The sequence below is a fragment of the Strigops habroptila genome, chromosome Z, assembly GCF_004027225.2.
Source record: "Strigops habroptila isolate Jane chromosome Z, bStrHab1.2.pri, whole genome shotgun sequence".
Lineage (NCBI taxonomy): Eukaryota > Metazoa > Chordata > Aves > Psittaciformes > Psittacidae > Strigops > Strigops habroptila.
Genome location: NC_044302.2, coordinates 77,351,331 through 77,370,488, shown reverse-complemented (window position 1 = coordinate 77,370,488; position 19,158 = coordinate 77,351,331). Strand labels below are relative to the sequence as shown.

General features: G+C 41.5%; 1 protein-coding gene across 3 annotated transcripts in view; it reads left to right on the top strand.

Annotated features, from left to right (window-relative positions):
* Nucleotides 1–2,243: 2,243 nt before the first annotated feature.
* Nucleotides 2,244–19,158, top strand: part of LHFPL2 (LHFPL tetraspan subfamily member 2) — a 129,769-nt gene continuing 112,854 nt past the window's right edge. Inside the window, exons 1-2 of one of the 3 annotated variants that reach the window (XM_030470068.1) lie at nt 2,244–2,387; nt 5,667–5,726. The gene's annotated coding sequence lies outside the window, so the exon portion shown is untranslated. Of the gene's footprint in view, nt 2,388–5,475; nt 5,525–5,666; nt 5,727–19,158 lie in introns of those variants that run through there. The other 2 variants (XM_030470067.1, XM_030470069.1) reach the window with 2 other exon arrangements.

Here is a 19,158-nt window from a genome sequence, read left to right as displayed (position 1 = left end):
GAGGTGTCCCTGCCCATGGCAGGGGGGTTGGAACTAGATGATCTTAAGGTCCCTTCCAACCCTTACTATTCTAAGATTCTATGGTTCTATCTTTTTAGGACTTAAAAGATGATCATTGAGAGAACTGATCTTTGCTACAAGAATATTTCCAATGCAGGTTTTATGCTTTTTGGTTTTGTGTTATTGATGGACTATCATGGTTCTAACACATCCTTTTGAAACAGTATGGGACATTTAGTTGTGTCAGAAAACACTGATCCAAAAGTGATAGCATCATCTATTATGGAGACTAGCTCAAAAACTGGAATTCAAAAAGTCTCATAACTTTTTGAAAATTTATATATTTGTTACATTAATTTTGTATTATTAAGTTAAATTGTGACTGCTCTGTTTGTGCGAAGTCACCAGGGTTAAAATATTCTTTAAAGAGATGTTTATTTTTGGACAGGCCTATTGAGTTGTCTCCTATTGTATGGTAAAGTAGCTGCTCTCAGAAGTCACAGAGAGTTCAGCTTTAGAAAGACACCCTTATTTTTTAGAAAATTAATTTTCAGAGTCTTTAATGGAAACAAACAAAAAAGTCTCTAATAAAACCTTTTTAGAATGTTTCATTTGATGACTTGTCCAGCAAAAAAGGGAAAAGTAACATAAGAATACAAGTTTGGACAACAATCAGCTGTGAAAGTGTATGCTTCATTTTCAGTAGGTGTAGATAGGTGTGTATGTTTCTAATGTTTTCTGCCACAGGAACATAATTCTTGGTTTTTTGTCCTTGTTCCTTCCTCTTAAACCTACATACCTAGGAAAACATTAACCGATTTTCCGACTTCTGAGCAGCAGACACTAATTATAAAGGTACAGATCCAGCAACTGGACCTGGTCAGATGGAGTGTGCCTTTGCACAGCTAAAGACCTCAGAGTCCCAAGCTGACAGCAGGGCCAGCCTGCATTGATCTGTCTGTATCATCAGAGCCTAAGAATAATTCAGTCCAAAACCACAGCTTCAAGGAAATGCAGTGCTTATGCAAGATACCGTTCTGATAGCTGTGAAAAGACATCTCCTTCCTTTTTCTCACTAGTAGGACAGCTTTAGCTACAGCAAATCAAGTTTTGCATTAGTGTAGCACTTCATTTATGTCTCTGAGATACCCTGAGTGATTTATTTTATTGACCCACTTAGTGTCTGGTTTTATCTATTGAAACAGCCAGCTCCAATCTAGCAAGTGAAGCTGATGTTGAGAAGAGCTGTATGAAGTTTGACACCTGCCATCCACTTGCAACAATCAGCATATTACACAAGGGCTCAATTGCAGAGAATAGCAGAGGCATGCGGAGACATGTCCAAGCCTAAACCATAATTTTCTCTGCAGATGCTTTAAATGGGTATCGCTACTAGTAGACACGTATGTGCTTAGCATTAGATATCTTAAGACACTAAAAATTACAAAGTTCTTGAAAAGCCCGAGTCATCAGAGTGCTGCTTTGAAACTGGAAGTGTTTAACTGGGATTTTAAAGTGAGACTGGTGAGAAATCATATGTTCTCAGATGAAAAGATGTCAAAACAGCAGCTTTGCAGACAATTTTGGAGACATTTTCTTCCAATGTAAATTGTGTAAGTATTAACTTCTTTTTTTTTTTCTTTTTTTTTTTTTTCTTTTTTTTTCTCTTTTTCTTTTCAGAAGGTCTAGACTAAGAGGAATGTTTGGAAGTGGGGTGAGTTGGTGCTTACCATTCCCGCTTTCATTCAGTGCACCCTCTACGACGAGGTCCAGAGGGCAGGTCACGGATGCTGGAAGGGCAGTGGTTAATACCGGGCCTGACAGCGCCGGTTCCTAGTGGGTCCGTGGCAAGACGCCGAGAAAGGACCGCTGGTTATTAAGCGCCAGGATGGCGGGTCAGCACTTATCCGGGCTGTTTGCTGGGGCTTTCCCTTGGGCCAGCCGCTGGGACGGCTGTGGCACTGACTGGGGGCACATCATCCCGACCCTGCCGAGGAGCCGGCTGCCCGCAGCGGCTGCCGGCGGGGCCCAGAGGGGCGAGGACGGGGCCTCCCGCGTCCCGTTTGGCTCCTGCCCGGCCCCGGGCACAGGCACCCCGCCGCGGCCGTCGGTGTGAGCGCGGGGGACGTCAGTGTGAGGGGGCCGGTCCTGGGCAGGGCAGGGCGGCCGCGTCCCATCCCTCCCCGCCCCTCGCCGCGGCTCCCTCCCTCCCTCCCTCCCTTCCTCCGGCTGGGGGCGGCCGGGTCGGCGCTCGCCGGGATCCTATTCCTCCTCCCTCGGTGCATGGTCGCGGCGGGAGCGGGGAGGGCGAGCCCGGCGGGGCGCGGGCCGGAGGCGGTGGCGGGAGCAGAGCCCCAGCGCGGAGGAGCCGCCACTGCCCGGCGGAGGTGAGGCGGCGGCGGCCCCGCTGAAGTTGCGAGGGGAAGGGTGGGAGGACGAGAACGGTTGGGCGCGTTTCCATTCATTGCCCGTGCGGCGGCCGGGCTGCAGCTCCCTTCGGGTCGGGGCTTTTAGCCGCAGGACGGGCTGGGAAACCGCCGGCGGGCGAGGAGGGTACGGGGCACGGCGCGGAGGGCACGGCGCGGAGGTAACGGCGCGGACGGGGCGGTAGCGCGGCGAGAGCCGCCCAGCGTCCGCCAGCGAAGCGGACAGGCGGGAGGCACCCGCTGGCCCCTTCCCCGCGGGGCGCCCGGAGCCGCCGGGCTGCCTCCCCGCTCTTTCCCTCCCTCCGGCGCGGAGGTGCCGCCGAGCCGCCAGCCGCGGCGGGACGCGGCTCCTCCGCCCGCGGGGAGGAGGTGCCCCGCGCACACGTACGCAGAACCGAGCGGCCGCGGCTGCCGTCTGGGTGTCTGCCGGTGGCCGCGGGGAGGCGGGGTGGGGGGGGGCTGCCAACTCTCTCTCCCGTTCCGTTTGCGCGGCGAGCGCCGTGAGGAGCAGGGCGAGGACGGGGGCCCGAGGCGGGCGGAACGGCGAGGGCGCCACCCGCCGGGAGCGGTCCCAAGGCAGCTTCGTGCGGCGCCCGGAGCGTGGTGGTGGTGGTGGAGCGGGAGGCGAGCTGCCCCTGGCCGGGCCTGCGCCCACGGCCGCGGCACCTGCAGCCCCTGCCCTGGGGGACGGGGACGGGACGAGGCCGATCGTGTCCTCAGCGAGCTGCCCGGAGAGCGAGGGTTCAGAGCTCACCTTGGCGCCTTCCTGCTCCGGCGTGTTCTTGCTTCCTCTCGCCTTTCTGCGCTCAGTTTTTGGAAGGGGGGGGGTGGTGGTGGGGTGTGTGTGTGTGGGTGTGTGTGTGTGTGTGTGTGTGTGGTGTGTGTGTTAGGGTATTTTGTTTCTTAGGATCCTTACAGAAGAGGGCGAGAAGTAGACGGCACATGTTAACAGTGAAGGTTTGTTGGTAGTTTAGGCATCGCTCCAAACGAACTCGGTTACACGCCGCTGAGATTGTATCCCACAATTCAGAAGTTGCGGGTGCGTTGGAGCAACATCAAGTAAAACAGCACGGCTAGCAGTGCTGTGTCCGGACAAGTGCGAGCGCTGCCAGTACCTGGTGGCAGGGTGGCTGGGTGCTCCATCGTAGTAAGTTTACAGTGAGCCAGAAGCAGGCAAAAGAGACGGTGTGAGTGTGTGCATCCTGAAAACAGATGTGTTATTAGGAATAACTGAAAACGATTAAAAATCTTTAGCTGACCTCATCTAGAAGAAAATATTGTGTGTGTTAATTAAAAGGTTTGGCTTTCATAGGGAAGCATTCCTAGGCACCATTACAGATACCTTAATGAAAATGTCTGCTCAGTCCCAGTCCTGCAGCAGGTTCTGGCTGCACAAGCTCGCACCTGCAGGGAGCCCCATAGTTTTCAGGGGGTTTGCTTTGGTCACAGAAACCTTACAGAGCTGTAACTCACTGAGGCCTAAATACATGCTGTGCACAGAGTGGCTTATTAGAAAGTGTCAATGGCACTAAAATCAGTGTTCCACTATATTTTTCTAAATAAAACATGCTACAAATATACAATCCCAATTAATCTCTGGCACTTTCTTTTTTCCATTGTTAGTTGCAGAATACAGACGGACCATCAGTCTGCTCTGTTAGGGCAGTTGTTAATGAGAGGGGTTCTTCTCAGACACAGTTTCATGGGACCGTTCCTCAATTTTCATTGCATATGCTAGTGGCAGCCACTCTGGCTTTGATTACATCACAGCCTTCTTCACAGGTTTCCTCTGTCTGGGTCGTGGAATGGGTTTAATCAGTATGTGAGAAATTGCCCACTTTATCTTTTTTTAGTTAATCTTCTGCTTTTATTAAGCATTCTGGGAAATGCTCGTGTGATGATGTACCCACATGTCAGGCAAGTAACAGTAGTGTGTCGTTTGCTTTTAAGGCTATAAATCCCTGGGACTGGGTACAGCATTTCTGTATAAGAGTGTCATAGTCTTTTTTTTTTTTTTTTTTTTTTTTAACAACTTATTTAATCAAAGCATATTCCTCTACATTTTCTCACAGTCACTCTTGTGTGTGCTTTGCTGGTAAGTTTGGATCAGAAATACTGCCGGCAAAGGCTGAAAGGAAGCCAGTAATTTTTCATGTTCTAGCTTGTAGCTGTGAAAATTGCTTGTGGTGTTCTGTAATACAGTAGGACAATGACATATTAAGTGCTATATACTGTTGGATCAGCAGAACCAGGTTGGACTGCAGGTGACTATAGCTGGCACCAGGCAAGAAACCCAATGTTTTGTTTTGTGTATGGTGTAGACATTACTGTTTAAATAATCATTACATGAAAAGGAAACCACATCTCTATTTTCCTGAGTGATGTGAAGAACACAATTATTCATCAAAATTTGTATTTCCAGAAGCTTCTCCTTTGTTAGACAGTTGGAATACCAGTTGAAGGGCTCCTCAGTAACAGAGAAGTAGTACTTACAATGAGGGGACGTGTTGAACACGGGATGGCAGCTCCTACCTGAAGTAAGATTCCTGGTTATTCACTGTAGGCACCGACGAGCTTCTAGGAATTTCACCTTCAGCTTCTTAAAGATAACTTGTTACAAGAGGAAAAGGAAACAGTTTCTTCACATAGGAACACTCCCACCGAGATAGCTGGGCTTCTCCCTCACCATGCAGCAGTCCCAGAGCTGTTTGGCGAAGCTTGGAGGGTGGTGAGGATGGTTGCTTTGCTGTCCCTAACTGTCCTCACTGTGTACGCACACGCGTGAATTTGTGCACAGGCACAAGCACACATGGCTCGTCTTGTTGGCTGACCCTTCACACCATCCAGTCTGCAGAGAGGAGAGCAAAGATCAACTTCTGAACTGGTGGCTTTTGACAATGAGAGAAGCTGTTTTGTGTTCCCGTTCCTTATTTTCCCATGAACAGGGGCCTTCTGTGTCTTTCCCTTTGCCTCTTCCCTGTCTGTTTTCAGTGCTTCCCTTCCCCCACAATAGTTCCCGTTTCTCTGCTTTCTGCCTAGGGGATAAATCATTTGAGGTGTCAACATTCTGAACTCACTTGGGAACAAGGGCAGAGGTGGTGAGTGGCTGGAAGGTGTTACTGGCTCTCAGAGTCCTTTCTTTGATGCAGATACAATTGCTGATGTGATTATATCTGACAAGTCTGTTAAAACGATGCCAAAGACTTTTGCTTACTCTATTTTTCCTTCCCGGTTTTACAGCTTTCACAAAAATTGACAGGATTCTTCCAGGTCGTGGTGCCTAAAATCTGCTCTGGAAAGGTGAGACTAATAGGGTGTGTTCTAAAATCATCTTACTACATAGAGATGAACTGGAATTAAGCTGAATGTATGGCCTTTTTAAGGACCAGATAGAAAATGAATTTTTATAACTGCTTTTGTTTCTCCCTATGCTTAGACTTTAGGAGGTCAGACGTAAACCACAGATAAGCATTTCAACACCGGTTAATCAGAGAATTTTCCTAGAAACATTTTCCTAGAAGATAGTTTTGTGGAAAGTAATTCCAAAGGAAACAAAACCCACAGTGAAAAAATAATTAAATTACAAATTTGCTGCAAAAGCAAGCAAATGACTGCAAATGTGCCTGATCTGCATGAGTAGATCAGGAATATATCTGACATTGTGAACTCAGGGGATGCATGTGGTAATTGGGCAATTATTTTTTCCATGACCAAGCACGTATATATCACAGCAGAAAATATGCAGAGACTGTTGTGTTCACACATTCAATAGTATCCAGTTTCTGACTGAGTATATATAATTAAAAAAATACCTTGGTCTGTTGCTGAAGGTTAATTTCTCCAGTTTTCGTTTTCTTCTGGTTCTCACAATCATACTATCTCAGCTTGGAGCTGTGTAGTAAAGTTAGATGTGAGCTCTTCAAAGGAGAATCCAGAATGTTTAAGACATAGCTGCATGAGCGGAGTGCTGCAGCAGTATTTTTTTCCTTAAAACATTTCTTATATTGGTTTAAATGTTGCTGGTGGGTGTTTTCTTTGAGGCTCATAGAGAAAGCATGGAAACTAAATGATAAACCATGAAAATGAAACACTGTAAAAAGAGAAAAGATGTCTTGGAAAAAGCATCATACTGTGTTCCAGCCAGTGAGAAGACTACAATAAATGAACCTAGACACAAAGAAAGTCTGACTTTCAGCTGATTTTCACATCTTTTTATTTTTACCTTTATAGAGTTTCTATCACTCAGAAAGGATTAACAAAGCAATATTGCTGAAGCAGCTGTACAGCCTCCTTTGTCACTGGTGTCAATACTCATACTCCATTTCAAATTATTTTGTCTTAGTACTGTCTTATTATCTTGAAGACTGTGGAGGTATTGTTAGATTCATGTTTTATACATGGTATCTAACGTCTTAACAGTAAAAATTACTTGAGGTTGAATTAGCATTAGAGTTCACTAATTGATTTTCATGTTTGCTAACACCTGACATTGCATACGTTGTATGTATTCTCATGCATTGTTTATGACAATTTACCAGTTATTAATAATAAGCGCTATTAATGCTGTCACTCTATTCCAGATGAATAACAGTAAGTTTTGTAGATAAAATATTATAATAAGCTTTAATAGTAAAATTGATATTCATTGTAAGGTTTGATTGTAGGTTGTTGGCCTTTTCATCTTGCAGGATTCTTTTTCATCCCAAGTAGGTTCTTCTGTTATATGGCTTTAGAAAAAAATTTTCTAAGTTTAATTCTAAGAGAAATGGTCAACATGATAGTTGTAATAATTATACCTTGGGCCTGGTCTGAACTGAATGTTGCATAGTCTTATTAAAAGCTGTACAGTTTTTGATCCACCTTAGTTCAAGCAGTGTGGCTTCTCAGGGTTGCAGAGACTTTGGGTAGCTGTGGCAGAACTTTCTTGGTTCAGCTTCCAGGCATAATCCCTTAAACTTGTTTGGAAAGAATCACCTGTGAGGTGGGAGGGTAAATTCGGTCTCTGTATTTGATCTTATGTTGAGATTGCAGATAGGGTGCCAGTCAGTGCTGTCTGTGTTTATAGATTTTGCAATAGCATTCACAGAGAGATTATCTGAAAGCCAAATCAGTTTACATAGGTCAGTGAATTGCAGCTTGCAAGGCTTATGTCTGGGATCACTGTAAACAGGTTTTTCAGAGTTTTCATTGAACTTTCATTTGTCAAAACCTGACCTCATCGCTAAAGTGCATGGTGGTGCTAATGTGCCGGTTTTACATACTGGCAAATGCATTTGAGAGAAGCTTTATTTTAATGGTTACATACTCTTGTTTTGTCTTTCAGTGTGTGCGTGTTGCTTTGATACGTCCTGTGCAAATAGGAATTTTGTGGAGGAAAAGCTGTAACAAAAGATATTTTCAGATATAGGGTGGTGGACTGTTTTCATGAAATGTTAAGTGATGTATATGCAGTGCTGTAAATACAACTACTGTTCCTGCAGTAAAGTACCTGTAAAAAAGAAGGTGCTGCAGTTAAGAGTATAGTTTGTCAGATGTCTAGATTTTAATAATGTCCTTGTTTCAGCTGGAATAGAGTTAATTTTCATCCTAATAGCTGGTACAGTGCTGTGTTTTGGATTTAGGATGAGAATAATGTTGATAACACAGTGATGTTTTTGTTGTTGCTGAGCAGTGCTTACTCTAAGTCAAGGACTTTTCAGTTTCTTGTGCTGCCCTGCCAGTGAGGCTGGAGGCGCACAGGAAGCTGGAGTGAAAACAGCTGGGACAGCTGACCCTAACTGGCCACAGGGGTATCCCATGCCATATGACATTATTCTGAGCATATAAAGCTGGGGAAAGAAGGAGGTCTGGGGGCATTTTGAGTGATGGTGGTTTTTTTCCCAAGTAACCATTATACCTAGTGGAGCCCTGTTTTCTTGGCGATGGCCCTAAACACCTTCCTGCCAGTGGGAAGTAGTGAATGAATTCCTTGTTTTGCTCTGCTTGCATGTGTGGCTTTTGCTTTACCTATTAAACTGTCTTTATCATAACCCACGAGTTTTCTCACTTTTGCCCTTCTGTAAGATTCTCCTCTACATCCCACAGAGAGGAGAGTAGGCGGGTGGCTGTGTGGTACTTAGTTGCTAGCTGGGGTTAAATCACAACAACTAACGTGAGATTTGTACAGAATTTCCCAAAAGAGTTCTTTGTGTGTAAAGAGTGGCAGCATCTTTCTACACAACTATTTAGTACTGATGAACAGTATGTATTGAATTGTGCTTGTAATAGGAACAGCAGAGGGTATCTCATACAAATACTATTGCTTTCTTAGCCTTGTATGGAACTCACTTTATTTCACAAAATAGGGCAGGAAGTGTAAGTGGCCATTGTGACAATTTTAGCAATTGTAACTCTGTTTCAGAACAGACACCTGTTAAAACCTGAACATCATTCTGCACAGGCAAGTCTGAGTAATTTAAAGTTTATAAGAAAATTTCAAAGGTAAGTTCTAGTTTAAATATGGTAACATTCTTTTATAGCTTTTACATGTTGAGATTAGTTGCATATATGTTAAGTTTAAATTCAGTCATACTTGTGGATTTGTTTCTGTGCTTTTAGAAAATTGTTTTAACTTACTAGTTCAACATTAAGTGGTGGGCCAAGTTGGGGATAGAATGAAATGATAGTTTTATGCTTAACAGAAAGTTTCATGCAGTGTTATGTCTTCTCTCTGCAATGATTTTTCTCAGGACAGTGTTGCTCTGGTGTGGTTTACCTTTCAGGAGTTAACAAAGGTCTAATTTTTCTCCCTGTTTAGGTTTTCTTAAAGCTACTAATAGACATAGTACATGACAGCTGGCATGCAAGATTTTCCACAGACTGCCCAGCTGATTGCTTTGCTGAGATGCTAGATAATTTAGCAGAGATATCCAGTTTGCAGAAATGTGCATGGGGTTTGTGTTGCGCATACATGTTTATTCAGTCATTAGTCATGATCATGACTGCATAAAATCAATGTAATTACCTTCAACCAATCTTTATATCTAAGTGACCCAGACTGCATTCCATGACAGCCCTGACAGTTTGAATTAGAGCTTGCCTTTCATCGCAGCCAAATTTGGAGTACAGAAATATCCAGCCTTTCTTGAGTTTGCTTAGTGCAAGAATGGTACCTGTTAATGTGAAAGAGTGAAAGTCCAGTCTAAAACAGAGCCTTAGGAGAAATCTAATTCATTTGGTGCTTGAGCAGCCTATATAAGCAGAGTTTATCTAGTTTTTCTGTTGCACATTGCACACACTGCACGGAAGAGTTCAGGATGCATCAGGAGTGTTGTGCATGCATGCATGCACTGTACTCTCCATAGTATGCATCTGCTTCTAAGCCACATTTAAGGAATGTCTGTGGAGGGTCAGAGAATAGAAGTCCATGCTTTCAGCACTATTTTTCCAGCTCTTGACAGCTAGTTGTCCTCTCTTTCCACAGGCTTCTGGGAGTTGGACAGGGAAAAGTTCTGAATAAATAGTTTATGTGTGAGCAGGTTGTTTGTAGCCTTATTTTTTTCAAGGCAGCCCTGTAACACCTCCTTTTCCCCCACTTTTTTTTTTTTTAATCTCTGGAAAGAAAAGGTTCTGCCTCAGGTCCTAAGGAAAAGAACATAAAAAGGTGGGACTAGAAGAGGCCTTGTGAAGTCATTCAGTCCATTCATTTGCCTCAGGATAGGATCATTCATATTTGTCATCTGTGACTTGTTCTAAGGAACTCAATAGTCTCCCATACACCATAATGTTATGCAATTCATACCTTCTTTGTTGCAGTTTAACACCATAACTGCCCATGCTGCATTTGTCTTGGACAAAGCAAAAAATTGTTTTTCTTCTTACAATGTGTTTTGTTTCTTCTAAGCTATGATGGCCTCTCTTCCTTTTAAGTTCAGTTCTTTTACCTTACAGGTACTGTTTTCTGTACCCTAGTTATTTTTGTTGCTTTTCTTTGGGTTATCTTCCATTACTTCACATCTGGTTTGTTCTGTTCAAGTTAAGACTGTATTTCAGTTGATGTTGAGTAATGATGTAGTTTATCTTCTTCATACTTACTGACACAACACATCTTTTTTGCAGCACTGTGATTCTTTTTCATGGTCAGGCAATGATCCACCAGATCCTCATCCAAGGACACATGTTCTAAGACATTGTTCACGCTGACCATTATAGGGCTGGTTATTTCTGCCTAACTGTACCATCTTGCATATCTTCTTACTGAAGATGAGATTGTTTTTTCAGGTCATTCCTCTAGTTCTTCATTTTGAATTCTTATCTTTTCCTCCAATAAACATGCTGCCTTCTCTAGATTAACATTGCCTGGTAATAAAATAGCTTACTTTATTACATAATGCAAATCCTGAAAGTACTGAAACAAATTTCTTTGGAAATCTTAGCTTAAAAAAGGGAAGAAAATTTTAACTAAGTCTCTTTTTTATGCTTGTAATGACCCTTTTCAGTGGAGGAAATGTAGAGGAGAGAGAAAATTTTGGGACAAAGTGTTTTCCTTATAGTGTAAATGATTTAAATCAGCCATGTATATTGAAGAAACTGTGGAAAGAAAAATTCTCCAGACTCCTAATAGTCCTGTGGACCAGGAAAAGCAATTCATGCCAATTATAATGCTGAGAGGGAAACCTCCTTTCCCCTCAAATTTTTCCATTAATTTACAGGTGATGGAGGAAAATAGTTTCACAAGAAACTGTTGGCCTCCATCCTTGTCTGTTTCTGTGATATTAATTCTGGTTAGTTGTGTAATCAAAGGCTGTTGAAAAATGCACTTTCGGGGGTAGTAGCTGTAGTTAAGTAAGTACAAGTGTGTGAAAGAGGGAAACATGAAGGTCAAACTCTGGCAGAATTAAATGTCCATAAGAAGGCAGGTTAGAAAAGAATTTGAGGAACAAGTTGAGGAGCAGGAAGTCTGATGCAGAGAGTCTATAGGGCCCAGATTATTGGGGAGTAAAAAGAACATTCAGGGAAAGTAAGGCCATAGAAGAAAGACATAGTGCATATTTTGCTTTTTTAGTTCACTGCAGGGACAATCAGAGATGTGTAACACCTTCCACACAAAGATTAGTTGGGTTAGAGGAGAAGAGACAACTGGGATTGCAATTATAGTTTTATAAAAATATGAACAACATGGTGAGGGTGATAAGGATCAGTTGTTCGTTGACTGTCCCAGTACAAGAACTAATGAGCGTGGAGATGGAACTAGCAGGTGTTGGGTTCAGAACAGCAAAAAGAGCTTTGTTTCATGCACATATCATTAAGCTGTGTAACTTCACAGGATGTGGTAGATACTGAAAATTTATACCAATTCAAAGGGAGACTGGACAAAATGAATGGAAGAAAAGTCTGTAGGGGATTACTTAATACATAAGCTTGACCTCTGGCTTTGAAAGTCCCTGAGCTGCAAATTATTAGAGACTGGAGAGTATTTGGGGAAAGTATGACTAAATGCTTACACTATTCTTATCGTCTTCCCCAGACATCTGCTTTTGGCTGCTCTTGGAGACAGGGGTACCGAGAAGAAGACTTGGCCTGGCATAATTTTAGATTTGTCTTTTTAAATTGTAAAAACTCAAGACACATGTTTCTGTGAGTTAGCAGCTGAGGGTAGCATCTGCAAATCTTGTACTTTGTAGACCTAAAGCCTTCTCTTCATTTTCCTTACAATTTAAGACATAAGTACATTTCTAATAAAGCACAAAAATTACCATGAACATTTGTTTGTCTTCTGCCAGTTGGCGTCAACTACAAATTATGTTTTATTTCAGTCATGCTAAACTGCCAGATGAGATAATACATATTGTCTCATTTAGGCAATCTAAGCAGCTATGTCTGTAATCCTAACTTGTTTTTTCTGATTTATTTTCTCCTGTGTGAAATTGTAGTGAATATGGAAGTTTTTCTTCTCTCTGCCCTTCTCCCTTCTACTATAGACAATTTTAACTGCTGACATGAACACAGAGTACGTGAGATTCCCCGCAGAGTTGAAGAAAAGACTGAAAGCTGTTAGATCTCTGACAGGGACAGAGCAGTATAGAGTGAGGAGGATGCTGTGTTACTTATTATTCTACAGACACTGATTTAATGGATTGATTTAGAGAGCTGATTCAATGGTATGTCTTTAACACACTTGCCAGCAGATCAGAACCCCATAACCATACGATGCAAACATCTTGTGTAAACATACCTTCTCATCCCCAATTTTAATGTTAACATTATACTAGTAGATTTTCTGCTCTGTCAGGTATTGTTCATCTCTCTGTGACTCTCATAATGCTAGACCATGTATTGTTTGTCTCCTTCAGCTGGCATGAAGTCAGCAAGAATGCAGCATCCTGCACTCTGGCAAATTTGACAGAAATGTGATTGTGTCTGCACCTGCTCGGGGTAAATTTGTATTGCGTGGTGATCATACCAGATGGTAATGTACCAGATGGTAATCTGGCATTAATGAAGACATAGCCATGTGTTACACATGCATTCTTTACTTTTCTGTCATGTATTAATGTATTTAACACACTTTTACTGGGTTTTCCAAAGTGACTGTGGTGGCTAAATGAACACCACTTTCCTTCTAGACTGTATCTGCAGGCTTCTTCATGTCTTACCACCTGTTTCCTCTATTCTTGTAATATCAGAATAAACAATTTTATCCTCCTTTTCTCTGTGGTCTGAGGCATCAGAGAAAGTAACTTTGGCTGGAGGTGGAAAGGCTGTGCAGTGATTATACTGCCACAGAGAGTTTTTAGTATCAGGTGTTTGACTGTTCTATGTTACTGATGGTAGAGTTCCCAGGTTATCCTGTGCTGCTGCAATGGAGGCTGGGTTAAAGAAGCAAGGATTATGTAGGTTTTAGGAAGCTCCTTCCTGAGCCTTTGTAGTCAGTTCCCACTTCTGTTGCTGAAGCAGATTGACCAGATTGAAACTCCATACAGTTTACTTCACATACCAAAGTGGGCTTTATTGAAGTATGTGGCTTTTGAGGTGGGGAAAGAAAGGCAACATTTGGGTTTGTGTAGGTGAAACTCTTTAAGTTTGTTGTAAACAACTGAATGCTGTTTTGTTATTGTTGGCATGTTTGTGTATAGTAGCTACTTTGATCTCTACACATTGAATGAACGTTAATCAATGTTACCACAGTAGAGTTGTTTTGTGACTACCTTAAGAATAAACTGTAGGAAAACCCAGAAGTACTCTCATGTTCAAATAACATCATCTGATACCTGCAAATATTTGAACTGGTGATGTATTTGCATATAGCAAATAGAATTCTCTTCTCTGAAGGTTTATTTAAGCTATGCCAAATTCAATTAATCATAGTCAACAGCATCACAGTTGGGAATTTTGGAGTTGATAAAGGAAGGTAAGTTCTACGTTGAGACAGGGAAGTTGTCCAGCTGTTCTGTTGGACAAAATCACCTCTCCTGTATGGACAGGGGAAGATTAGCCATGTCATTCACTGATTATACTGTAAAGTAGGTCAGGTAATATGAAGCTCCTGTTTAGATACCGAACAGTCTGCCTTTTAGCTGAAGAACAATGCAAGGTTCTTTGCTAGACAATCAGGGAATACACTCAAGGGTTCATGCTTTAGATAGACGCTCTGAAAACAGTTTAAAGAAAACCTTTTTAATGTTTTTTCTCCATTTAGCCTTTTGCTATTGATTTATACTCCAAAAGAAAGAAAAGAGAAATGACCTTGTATCTAGATATTAATCAATATATTGATTGATCATAACCTAAGATATAGTACTATGAAGAATCACAATGAAGAAGAATCACTATGAAGAAGAATCACTATGATAATGATTCTTCTTCTGAGTTTTAATGTAATCAGACCATACTGTTTAGGAGAAAACTGTTAAACACTCCTTTGGAATCCAAAGAAGCCTTTACTACTATCCTTTCCTCCTGCAATAATCATGGTTAAAATTTTAATACTGATACTACTGCTACGAATAATAACAACACATATCTGTCAAGTTGTCAGACATTTTATGGTTCATTCTTTATTATATGATTCCTAAAGATGTCAAAAATTGTCTCAAATGAAAAGGTTCTAACATTGTCTTAAAGATTAATTTAATAACCAATTAACAAATCTTCCCTTTGAAGTTTTTCATTCCAAATCCTTGTCTTTGGTCATGGAATTCTCTGCTAAGGGACAGTCTACATTTGTAGGCATTGATGTTTATTGCTTTACTTTCCATTCATGCTTGGTTTTGTGACTAAGTAGAATTATTATTTTACTGACTATAATTTTTTTTTCAATGATAATGAAGAGTTCAGATTTGCATCAAACAAGCCAGATAATTTGGAAAACAAATACATCTCTTTCCAATGTACTTTCCTTTACTGAAAGACTGAACAAAGACAAATACTGATGAAAATCAATGCTGACATTACTCAGTTGTGTTTTTCTGTGTCAGATAATGAGAAAGGTTATTTATGGACACTGATTAATTAAAATCCAGTGCATCAGACCTGTGTCTGTCCGTCTTGGCCAAGACATCATTCATCAGCTGAAGGGAGCCATATATGTGTAGCCATCTTTGCAAACACATGTAATATACTCCACATTACCTCTAAAACCCAACATTACAGATTATTTCACGAAGATGGTGTTCTGATAAGTGAAGAATGGGTGGTTACAATCCCATTGTATGGTGAAGCAGTTTGCAATGTAGGTGGAAATTATCCAATACTTGTTTTTTGTGGGCTTAGACCATTATGTGTCGTCCCTCCCCCAGTCTAAAAAATATAAATTCTCAAAATTTATAAAGCTTATTTCCCATTTCTTTTTTAGAATTATGGAATCATAGAATGGAAAACAATGTTTTGTTTTTAACCTTAGTTTTCCATGGTTCTCTGCAAAGCCTAAGAAGCTCAAAACATCATTATGTATCTCCTTATTCAGAGAGGAAGCAGGTATTGTCAAGTGTTTATTTTTCATAAAGGACTTTGGTATTTGGTAAAGGACTTACTATTTGGTATTTGGTAAAGGACTTACTATTTGGTAAAAATAGCTAAAAACATTACGTGAAATAGTAACAAATAAGCACTAGCTTCATATTCACAGGTGTCTAGAAGAGTCCTGTGTGCAGGGCATTGTCCTCATAAAGAGAGGAGCAGGCAGAAGGTCTAAGTGATGATGCAAGAGTGGGTGTAAGGGCTCAACGGATTCCAAAATCTGGGCTCAGGGAAGGAGTGCTTTGTTGTCTTTGGATCACCATGGACATCTTGATTTTGACTGTGAGAAGCAAACAGCATACTTCTTAATCTGTGTTTATCTCGTTACCAGATGATAGAAATAGTCTGTCTGCTGGTCTTGTTTAAAAAATAGTAAGTATGTCCACCAACCAGTTCTGTCTGCTATGCACAACTGACAACTTCCTAAAGTCTTTTTGCTGTACGCTGCTGTTCTGTTTTTGCATATTGTTCTGAATTATTTGATCTTGGATGAGTTACATGTCCTAGTAGCTCTGGATTTAACTAGATCAAATTAAATGTGGTGGGTTTTGTTTTTTGGTTGGTTTTTTTTTTTTTCTTTAACATGGGCATGCTGTTACTCCATTAATGGTTGATTAATGAAGTAATAGCCTCTGTTTATGAACCAAAAGAGGAATGAAAATTGCTGCTCAGCATTGTCCTTAGTGAGTAGACGCTGACGCATATTTTAAGGTTTGATTCTTAATTTTTCCAAGCATACTTCTTTTTTTTTTATTTGTGTGTGTGTGTGTGCGTGTCTTCGTTTGACCAAGGTAAGATTTAAACGGGAAAACTACTATATATGGCTGTAGTCAGCCTAAACCTGTCTATGCAGCAGAAGCTTCATCTATTTTTTAACTTTTTTTCCCATTTTTTTCTATGAAGTTTGCATGCTCTCACAGTGGAATAAATGATTCAGTAGTTGGTCCCTGCCCCCTGGATTATAGTGCTGCTGAGAGCCGAGTTTTTGAATTGCTCCGATTTAAACTATCTTGTTTTGAAGATAGGGTACATTTGGTTTCTAAAAAGGGCAGACATTCTTTACCTGTCAGCCAGGTGGAGGAGAAGCAACTTTTGAATGAAAAATTGCATATTCCTTCTCCTGTAATTTTATGTGATCAGGAAGTAGTTGGTTTTCCTTTTCCTTTTGTATGGAGGTTTGAGTGTTTGTAACTTGTAGGCTGGCACAAGACGATCCGTAACCACTTCTGTGGTTGCTGACCATGGTTCAGAATGCTCTGCAGTTCTGAAGGCTTTTATATCTTGAAGTATAAAAAATAAATGAAGCAGTTCATAGAAGACTTCTGTCTAAATTTAACATGTTTCTTTGGTCATGTTGGAATTACTTGGGAGTGCAAGCCTGTGCAGGAGCCTGTAGCTATTCCTGAATCCTCAAATGCCACTGGGATGGTTGGTGTTCAGCCTGGCAATGGTAGCAGTTCTTGAGGTGCTGGTAACCATTTGGTCGATGTCTCTACTTTTCTAGACATATGTAAGTGATCTGAGCATTGCCCTGAGTGGGTTAGTTGCTTCATCATTACTATGTGTGACTTTCTGGAGGGAGTGTGTGGTCCAAGAGACCTCACTGATTTCTTGGACATGGCCCACACTGTAGCTGTATCTGTTATTTATTATATCCTTTCAGAAAAGAAGATAAACTAGTTTCCCTAATGATTATGTTCTTTTTTTTTTTTTTTTCTTTTTTTTTCATATGCTTAAATGAGTTTCTGCCTTTGGAGGGAAGTTAATTTTGGCTCCCTTTCACTTGTCTGTATACTAATGTTTTTGCTCAGTTCAGCTGGAAGGTTCACCACCTACGCATTGGTTTGCTCCAGCACAAGGTAGATAATTCTTTAAATATGTGGACAGGTAAATTTTTAAACACTTACACTGTTTGGAAAGTATTATAAAAGTAAGTGGCTGTGTGTTGCAGTTTTTACAATTTTTAATGTTTATAATGCTATGATTGCTTGTTACATAGTTAATTTTTGAGATGTATTTTGAGTCTTGTGTACATATAAAGTCTTAATTTTGTTTGATTGGACATGTAAAAAAGTAATATTTAACCATAATTGGCATGATTTCATAAATAATTATTTAGAACTCAAAATTCACTCTTATGCAGAGCTAATATCTAATTTCTCAGGACAGGAATTTGTTAAGAAAATACCGGCAGAGACAGACACAGAATCATGGAATCATAGAATAGTTAGGGTTGGAAAGGACCTTAAGATCATCTAGTTCCAACTCCCCTGCCATGGGCAGGGACGCCTCACACCAGACCATGTTGCCTAAGGCTCTGTCCAGCCTGGCCTTGAACACTGCCAGGGATGGAGCATTTACCACTTCTTTGGACAACCTGTTCCAGTGCCTCACCACCCTCACAGTAAAGAACTTCTTCCTTATATCTAACCTCAACTTCCGCTGTTTAAGTTTAAGCCCATTACTCCTTGTCCTGCCACTACAGTCCCTAAGGAAGAGTCCCTTCCCAGCATCCTTGTAGGCCTCCTTCAGATACTGGAAGGCTGCTATGAGGTCTCCACGCAGCCTTCTCTTCTCCAGGCTGAACAGCCCCAACTTCCTCAGCCTGTCTTCACATGGGAGGTGCTGCAATTTGCTTATCCTCGTGGCCTCCTCTGGACTTGCTTCAACAACTCCATGTCCTTCTTATGTTGAGGACACCAGCACTGTACACAATACTCCAAGTGGAGTCTCACGAGAGCAGAGTAGAGGGGCAGGATCACCTCCTTCGACCTGCTAGTCACACTTCTTTTGATGCAGCCCAGGATATGTTTGGTTTCTGGGCTGTGAGTGCACACTGAAGGTGTCTCAGTTTTTCACGAACCAATACCCCAAGTCCTTCTCTGCAGGGCTGCTCTGAATCACTTCTCCGCCCAGCCTGTAGCTGTGCCTGGGATTGCCCTGACCCAGGTATAGGGCCTTGCACTTGGCTTTGTTGAACTTCATGTGGTTGGCATTGGCCACCTCTCAAGCATGTCAAGGTCCCTCTGGATGACATCCCTTCCCTCCAGCTTATCAACTGCACCACACAGCTTAGTGTCATCGGCAAACTTGCTGAGGGTGCACTCCATCCCACTGTCCATGTCGCTGACAAAGATGTTGAACAGTATGGTATCAACCTTCATTCAGCACCAAGCCTCCCAAAATAAAAATCAGCAGGAAAGGCTCTACATAGAGTTTTATCCTGAAAAATATTATATACTGTGCAGCTAGGCAGTTTAAATTAAAAAGCAAATTTTTCTGAGAAACCTAAAAACTGATAATATTTAAAGAAATGTGAAAATACATAAGATCTGAGTTTGAGATAGTAATGAAAGAAGATCAGTTCCAGCTGTGTGTAGAAATTTTCTATGGACCAAGAAAGGTGGGAAAAAGAACTGTTTCTTACCTGTTTTATAACACGCCTCTGTGTCCTGGAGTACATTTACATTTGTTTGAATTGCAGACAGTTTAAGATACCTATTCTGAAAAGATGTTGACAAAATCAAAGAAATTAAGAAGAAGATGTCAAAGAATCAAAGGGTTGGTGGAATGATTTATGAGGAAAACAATGCTGCTCTTAATGGCTTTGTTAAATTGAGGTGAAATGAGGTCAAAGAAGCAAGGTGATAATAGGATGAAATGAAGAAAACATGGGCTGTCTGTCAGTGTTACTTAGAGTATTGAAATCTTTTTTTCTGGAACTGTTTCCTGTCAA